This window comes from Pseudophryne corroboree, chromosome 11, assembly GCF_028390025.1.
Source record: "Pseudophryne corroboree isolate aPseCor3 chromosome 11, aPseCor3.hap2, whole genome shotgun sequence".
Classification (NCBI taxonomy): Eukaryota; Metazoa; Chordata; class Amphibia; order Anura; family Myobatrachidae; genus Pseudophryne; species Pseudophryne corroboree.
The window spans coordinates 62,940,616-62,950,060 of record NC_086454.1 but is presented as its reverse complement, the minus strand read 5'-3'; positions in this window follow the sequence as shown (position 1 = coordinate 62,950,060).

Genomic DNA, 9,445 nt, shown 5'->3' with positions numbered 1-9,445 from the left:
GGTTGAAACAGTAACAGAACACAGAAGGGAGAGAAATAGTGACAGAACACAGGGGGGATGAAACAGAGATAGAACACAGGGAGGGGGGAAATAGTGACAACACAGTGGGTGAAACAGTGGCAGAACACAGAGGGGGTAGAAATAGTGACAAAACACAGAGGGGGGGTTACACAATGGCTGGGATAGAACACAGGTAGGGGTGAAATTGTGACAGAAAACGAGGGGGGATGAAACAGTGACAGAACACAGAGGGGGGAGAAATAGTGACAGAACACAGAGAAGGGGGTTACACAATGGCTGGGATAGAGCACAATGGGGGGTGAAATAGTGACTGAATACGGGGGACGTGAAAGAGTGACAACACAGGGGGGGAATAGTGAAAGAACACGCTAATCCCAGAGTCTCAGTGGGTAAGCTAACGTGGCTACTTGCGTCCCTGTGCCCTATACCAGCCTGGTGACCTGTAGTGCTGCACAGCCCCAGTGCTACATGCCTCTGCCCATGGCTGCCTTGTATTATTGGTTGACTTACTTGGGGCCAGGAGAGCTTATGCGTTGGTGACCGCAGCTGTGGGACTCTGGGGGCTTCATGGTGGCCGCAAAAAAGCATGGCGTGCACGGATGCAGAAGCAATAGGAGGAGCTGCAGTGGTGCAAGGTGGCGGAATTTACCGCAATTTCGCTGGAGGGTGTTGCTGAAGCTTGACCACTGTACTGTCTGTGACTGCTGGAGAGGAGCCCAATAAAGTGCTTAGCTGGCACACCATATACACACAGCTGCTGGTGCCTCTGCATGACTGGCGCACCGGCAGCAACATTCATGTAGAGCAGCAGGGAGAGCCTGCTCCGCATCCCTTGCAGAGCGGGGAGAGAGGGAGAGGGAGGGACTGGGAGAGAGAGAGACACTACCTCACTGCAGTACAGCACAGGTCTCTTGTGGGGGCGGCCACTCATGGAATTAGGCTCCGACCCCTAAATATCCGCAAATCGTGGCATTAACACCATGAACCGGCTAGGGCAGGTAGGGCTGGGGCAGAGCAGGCCGGGCCAGGCTTGGTGTCCCCTCTCCTGCTACATCTTCCGTGGGTGCAGGGGAGTTTCCAGGCGGAGCCACTGAAAAGAAAGAGTGGAGCCACTGTAGGAGGGGGCGGAGCCACTGCGGGGGAGAAGGTGGCAGTGGCACCATGGAGGAGTTCAGGACCTGTGACTGGCTGAGACATAGGGCTAGATGCATCATCGCTTAGAAAGTGATAAAATGGAGAGTGAAAAAGTGCCAGCCAATCAGCTCCTAACTGCCATTTTTCAAACACAGCCTGTAACATGGAAGTTAGGAGCTGATTGGCTGGTACTTTTTCGCTCTCCAATTTATCACTTTCCAATCAATGATGCATCTGGGCCACAGTGTCAGTGATGAGGAAGCAGGAGGCGCTGCTGCCGCACATCAGCTGTAAAGTGCGGCAGCCGGCAGCGGTATTTCACCTGACTGCCGCTCCTCTGCTATAGCTGATAAGCGCCTCTCTCATCTTTTCGGGGGGGCAAGCTTCCCCCTTTCCTACCCATTCCGACGCCCCTGTGCCCTATAATAGTGACCTAGTTCATTTTCTGAACCATAGTAGTGCCCTAGTTAATATTATGCCCCATAGTATTGCTCTAGTTAATATTGTGCCCCATGGTCGTGCCCTAATTTATTCTATGAACCATCATAGTTCCATAGTTTACATGATGTCACATTGTAGGGCTGCCAGCAGTGGCAAACGCAGGATTTGCATGGGGGGGTTTCCAGAACTGGGCGGAGCCAATCACGGGGGTGGGGACTGAGGTGACCCAGTATATGCTGGGTCCGTAAAACTAGTGTGTCTGTGTATATATATATATATATATATATATATATATCTACACACACATATATATATATATATATATATACACACATACACACACACATACATATACACGGGTGGTCTTCAGTATGCCGGCGGTCGGGCTCCCGGCGACCAGCATACCGGCGCCGGGAGCCTGACCGCCGGCATACCGACACTTATTCTCCCTCGTGGGGGTCCACGACCCCCCTGGAGGGAGAATAGAATAATGTGGCGCGCGTAGCGTGGCGAGCGCAGCGAGCCCGCAAGGGGCTCATTTGCGCTCGCCACACTGTTGGTAAGCCGGCGGCCGGCCTCCCGGCGCCGGTATGCTGGGCGCCGGGAGGCCGGCCGCCGGGAGATCGTAGTGAACCCATATACACATATACATACTGTAGAGATGAGCGCCGGAAATTTTTCGGGTTTTGTGTTTTGGTTTTGGGTTCGGTTCCGCGGCCGTGTTTTGGGTTCGACCGCGTTTTGGCAAAACCTCACCGAATTTTTTTTGTCGGATTCGGGTGTGTTTTGGATTCGGGTGTTTTTTTAAAAAAAACCCTAAAAAACAGCTTAAATCATAGAATTTGGGGGTAATTTTGATCCCAAAGTATTATTAACCTCAAAAAACATAATTTACACTCATTTTCAGCCTATTCTGAACACATCACACCTCACAATATTATTTTTAGTCCTAAAATTTGCACCGAGGTCGCTGTGTGAGTAAGATAAGCGACCCTAGTGGCCGACACAAACACCGGGCCCATCTAGGAGTGGCACTGCAGTGTCACGCAGGATGGCCCTTCCAAAAAACCCTCCCCAAACAGCACATGACGCAAAGAAAAAAAGAGGCGCAATGAGGTAGCTGACTGTGTGAGTAAGATTAGCGACCCTAGTGGCCGACACAAACACCGGGCACATCTAGGAGTGGCACTGCAGTGTCACGCAGGATGTCCCTTCCAAAAAACCCTCCCCAAACAGCACATGACGCAAAGAAAAAAAGAGGCGCAATGAGGTAGCTGTGTGAGTAAGATTAGCGACCCTAGTGGCCGACACAAACACCGGGCCCATCTAGGAGTGGCACTGCAGTGTCACGCAGGATGTCCCTTCCAAAAAACCCTCCCCAATCAGCACATGATGCAAAGAAAAAGAAAAGAAAAAAGAGGTGCAAGATGGAATTATCCTTGGGCCCTCCCACCCACCCTTATGTTGTATAAACAAAACAGGACATGCACACTTTAACCAACCCATCATTTCAGTGACAGGGTCTGCCACACGACTGTGACTGATATGACGGGTTGGTTTGGACCCCCCCCAAAAAAGAAGCAATTAATCTCTCCTTGCACAAACTGGCTCTACAGAGGCAAGATGTCCACCTCATCTTCACCCTCCGATATATCACCGTGTACATCCCCCTCCTCACAGATTATCAATTCGTCCCCACTGGAATCCACCATCTCAGCTCCCTGTGTACTTTGTGGAGGCAATTGCTGCTGGTCAATGTCTCCGCGGAGGAATTGATTATAATTCATTTTAATGAACATCATCTTCTCCACATTTTCTGGATGTAACCTCGTACGCCGATTGCTGACAAGGTGAGCGGCGGCACTAAACACTCTTTCGGAGTACACACTTGTGGGAGGGCAACTTAGGTAGAATAAAGCCAGTTTGTGCAAGGGCCTCCAAATTGCCTCTTTTTCCTGCCAGTATAAGTACGGACTGTGTGACGTGCCTACTTGGATGCGGTCACTCATATAATCCTCCACCATTCTATCAATGTTGAGAGAATCATATGCAGTGACAGTAGACGACATGTCCGTAATCGTTGTCAGGTCCTTCAGTCCGGACCAGATGTCAGCATCAGCAGTCGCTCCAGACTGCCCTGCATCACCGCCAGCGGGTGGGCTCGGAATTCTGAGCCTTTTCCTCGCACCCCCAGTTGCGGGAGAATGTGAAGGAGGAGATGTTGACAGGTCGCGTTCCGCTTGACTTGACAATTTTGTCACCAGCAGGTCTTTCAACCCCAGCAGACCTGTGTCTGCCGGAAAGAGAGATCCAAGGTAGGCTTTAAATCTAGGATCGAGCACGGTGGCCAAAATGTAGTGCTCTGATTTCAACAGATTGACCACCCGTGAATCCTTGTTAAGCGAATTAAGGGCTGCATCCACAAGTCCCACATGCCTAGCGGAATCGCTCCGTGTTAGCTCCTTCTTCAATGCCTCCAGCTTCTTCTGCAAAAGCCTGATGAGGGGAATGACCTGACTCAGGCTGGCAGTGTCTGAACTGACTTCACGTGTGGCAAGTTCAAAGGGCATCAGAACCTTGCACAACGTTGAAATCATTCTCCACTGCACTTGAGACAGGTGCATTCCACCTACTATATCGTGCTCAATTGTATAGGCTTGAATGGCCTTTTGCTGCTCCTCCAACCTCTGAAGCATATAGAGGGTTGAATTCCACCTCGTTACCACTTCTTGCTTCAGATGATGGCAGGGCAGGTTCAGTAGTTTTTGGTGGTGCTCCAGTTTTCTGTACGTGGTGCCTGTACGCCGAAAGTGTCCCGCAATTCTTCTGGCCACCGACAGCATCTCTTGCACGCCCCTGTCGTTTTTTAAAAAATTCTGCACCACCAAATTCAAGGTATGTGCAAAACATGGGACGTGCTGGAATTGGCCCAGATTTAATGCACACACAATATTGCTGGCGTTGTCCGATGCCACAAATCCACAGGAGAGTCCAATTGGGGTAAGCCATTCCGCGATGATCTTCCTCAGTTGCCGTAAGAGGTTTTCAGCTGTGTGCGTATTCTGGAAAGCGGTGATACAAAGCGTAGCCTGCCTAGGAAAGAGTTGGCGTTTGCGAGATGCTGCTACTGGTGCCGCCGCTGCTGTTCTTGCGGCGGGAGTCCATACATCTACCCAGTGGGCTGTCACAGTCATATAGTCCTGACCCTGCCCTGCTCCACTTGTCCACATGTCCGTGGTTAAGTGGACATTGGGTACAGCTGCATTTTTTAGGACACTGGTGACTCTTTTTCTGAGGTCTGTGTACATTTTCGGTATCGCCTGCCTAGAGAAATGGAACCTAGATGGTATTTGGTACCGGGGACACAGTACCTCCAACAAGTCTCTAGTTGGCTCTGCAGTAATGATGGATACCGGAACCACGTTTCTCACCACCCAGGATGCCAAGGCCTCAGTTATCCGCTTTGCAGTAGGATGACTGCTGTGATATTTCATCTTCCTCGCAAAGGACTGTTGAACAGTCAATTGCTTACTGGAAGTAGTACAAGTGGGCTTACGACTTCCCCTCTGGGATGACCATCGACTCCCAGCGGCAACAACAGCAGCGCCAGCAGCAGTAGGCGTTACACGCAAGGATGCATCGGAGGAATCCCAGGCAGGAGAGGACTCGTCAGACTTGCCAGTGACATGGCCTGCAGGACTATTGGCATTCCTGGGGAAGGAGGAAATTGACACTGAGGGAGTTGGTGGGGTGGTTTGCGTGAGCTTGGTTACAAGAGGAAGGGATTTACTGGTCAGTGGACTGCTTCCGCTGTCACCCAAAGTTTTTGAACTTGTCACTGACTTATTATGAATGCGCTGCAGGTGACGTATAAGGGAGGATGTTCCGAGGTGGTTAACGTCCTTACCCCTACTTATTACAGCTTGACAAAGGGAACACACGGCTTGACACCTGTTGTCCGCATTTCTGGTGAAATACCTCCACACCGAAGAGCTGATTTTTTTGGTATTTTCACCTGGCATGTCAACGGCCATATTCCTCCCACGGACAACAGGTGTCTCCCCGGGTGCCTGACTTAAACAAACCACCTCACCATCAGAATCCTCCTGGTCAATTTCCTCCCCAGCGCCAGCAACACCCATATCCTCCTCATCCTGGTGTACTTCAACACTGACATCTTCAATCTGACTATCAGGAACTGGACTGCGGGTGCTCCTTCCAGCACTTGCAGGGGGCATGCAAATAGTGGAAGGCGCATGCTCTTCACGTCCAGTGTTGGGAAGGTCAGGCATCGCAAACGACACAATTGGACTCTCCTTGTGGATTTGGGATTTCAAAGAACGCACAGTTCTTTGCGGTGCTTTTGCCAGCTTGAGTCTTTTCAGTTTTCTAGCGAGAGGCTGAGTGCTTCCATCCTCATGTGAAGCTGAACCACTAGCCATGAACATAGGCCAGGGCCTCAGCCGTTCCTTGCCACTCCGTGTGGTAAATGGCATATTGGCAAGTTTACGCTTCTCCTCCGACAATTTTATTTTAGGTTTTGGAGTCCTTTTTTTTCTGATATTTGGTGTTTTGGATTTGACATGCTCTGTACTATGACATTGGGCATCGGCCTTGGCAGACGACGTTGCTGGCATTTCATCGTCTCGGCCATGACTAGTGGCAGCAGCTTCAGCACGAGGTGGAAGTGGATCTTGATCTTTCCCTAATTTTGGAACCTCAACTTTTTTGTTCTCCATATTTTATAGGCAGAACTAAAAGGCACCTCAGGTAAACAATGGAGATGGATGGATTGGATACTAGTATACAATTATGGACGGACTGCCACGGTTAGGTGGTATAAAAAAACCACGGTTAGGTGGTATATATTATAATAATAATACAATTATGGATGGACGGACTGCCTGCCGACTGCCGACACAGAGGTAGCCACAGCCGTGAACTACCGCACTGTACACTGGTTGATAAAGAGATAGTAGTATACTCGTAACAACTAGTATGACACTATGACGACGGTATAAAGAATGAAAAAAAAACCACGGTTAGGTGGTATATATTATAATAATAATACAATTATGGATGGACGGACTGCCTGCCGACTGCCGACACAGAGGTAGCCACAGCCGTGAACTACCGCACTGTACACTGGTTGATAAAGAGATAGTAGTATACTCGTAACAACTAGTATGACACTATGACGACGGTATAAAGAATGAAAAAAAAACCACGGTTAGGTGGTATATATTATAATAATAATACAATTATGGATGGACGGACTGCCTGCCGACTGCCGACACAGAGGTAGCCACAGCCGTGAACTACCGCACTGTACACTGGTTGATAAAGAGATAGTAGTATACTCGTAACAACTAGTATGACACTATGACGACGGTATAAAGAATGAAAAAAAAACCACGGTTAGGTGGTATATATTATAATAATAATACAATTATGGATGGACGGACTGCCTGCCGACTGCCGACACAGAGGTAGCCACAGCCGTGAACTACCGCACTGTACACTGGTTGATAAAGAGATAGTAGTATACTCGTAACAACTAGTATGACACTATGACGACGGTATAAAGAATGAAAAAAAAACCACGGTTAGGTGGTATATATTATAATAATAATACAATTATGGATGGACGGACTGCCTGCCGACTGCCGACACAGAGGTAGCCACAGCCGTGAACTACCGCACTGTACACTGGTTGATAAAGAGATAGTAGTATACTCGTAACAACTAGTATGACACTATGACGACGGTATAAAGAATGAAAAAAAAACCACAGTTAGGTGGTATATATTATAATAATAATACAATTATGGATGGACGGACTGCCTGCCGACTGCCGACACAGAGGTAGCCACAGCCGTGAACTACCGCACTGTACACTGGTTGATAAAGAGATAGTAGTATACTCGTAACAACTAGTATGACACTATGACGGTATAAAGAATGAAAAAAAAACCACGGTTAGGTGGTATATATTATAATAATAATACAATTATGGATGGACGGACTGCCTGCCGACTGCCGACACAGAGGTAGCCACAGCCGTGAACTACCACACTGTACACTGGTTGATAAAGAGATAGTAGTATACTCGTAACAATTAGGATGACACTATGACGGTATAAAGAATGAAAAAAAAACCACGGTTAGGTGGTAGGTATATAATAATAAATAATACAATTCTGGTCGGACGGACTGCCTGCCGTGTGCCGACACAGAGGTAGCCACAGCCGTGAACTACCGCACTGTACACTGGTTGATAAAGAGATAGTAGTATACTCGTAACAATTAGGATGACACTATGACGGTATAAAGAATGAAAAAAAAACCACGGTTAGGTGGTAGGTATATAATAATAAATAATACAATTCTGGTCGGACGGACTGCCTGCCGTGTGCCGACACAGAGGTAGCCACAGCCGTGAACTACCGCACTGTACACTGGTTGATAAAGAGATAGTAGTATACTCGTAACAATTAGGATGACACTATGACGGTATAAAGAATGAAAAAAAAACCACGGTTAGGTGGTAGGTATATAATAATAAATAATACAATTCTGGTCGGACGGACTGCCTGCCGTGTGCCGACACAGAGGTAGCCACAGCCGTGAACTACCGCACTGTACACTGGTTGATAAAGAGATAGTAGTATACTCGTAACAATTAGGATGACACTATGACGGTATAAAGAATGAAAAAAAAACCACGGTTAGGTGGTAGGTATATAATAATAAATAATACAATTCTGGTCGGACGGACTGCCTGCCGTGTGCCGACACAGAGGTAGCCACAGCCGTGAACTACCGCACTGTACACTGGTTGATAAAGAGATAGTAGTATACTCGTAACAATTAGGATGACACTATGACGGTATAAAGAATGAAAAAAAAACCACGGTTAGGTGGTAGGTATATAATAATAAATAATACAATTCTGGTCGGACGGACTGCCTGCCGTGTGCCGACACAGAGGTAGCCACAGCCGTGAACTACCGCACTGTACACTGGTTGATAAAGAGATAGTAGTATACTCGTAACAATTAGGATGACACTATGACGGTATAAAGAATGAAAAAAAAACCACGGTTAGGTGGTAGGTATATAATAATAAATAATACAATTCTGGTCGGACGGACTGCCTGCCGTGTGCCGACACAGAGGTAGCCACAGCCGTGAACTACCGCACTGTACTGTGTCTGCTGCTAATATAGACTGGTTGATATTTAAAGAGATATTAGTAGTATACAACAATACTATACTGGTGGTCAGGCACTGGTCACCACTCCTGCAGCAAAAGTGTGCACTGTTAATTAATATAATTGTACTCCTGGCTCCTGCTAACAACCTGCAGTGCTCCCCAGTCTCCCCCACAATTAATTATAAGCTTTTAATTTATACATTGATGACTGTGCAGCACACTGGGCTGAGCTGAGTGCACACAGACTGAGTCACACTGTGTGACTGACTGTGCTGTGTATCGTTTTTTTTTTCAGGCAGAGAACGGATATAGCAGAGAGAAGTGAACGGATATATTATATTAAATAAAAGTTAACTAGCTGCTGCACTGGTCACTGACTGTGGTAAACTAACTCTGTCTGCGACTCTGCACAATCTCTCTCTATCTAATCTATCTATCTCTATTCTAATGGAGAGGACGCCAGACACGTCCTCTCCCTATCAATCTCAATGCACGAGTGAAAATGGCGGCGACGCGCGGCTCCTTATATAGAATCCGAGTCTCGCGATAGAATCCGAGCCTCGCGAGAATCCGACAGCGTCATGATGACGTTCGGGCGCGCTCGGGTTAACCGAGCAAGGCGGGAAGATCCGA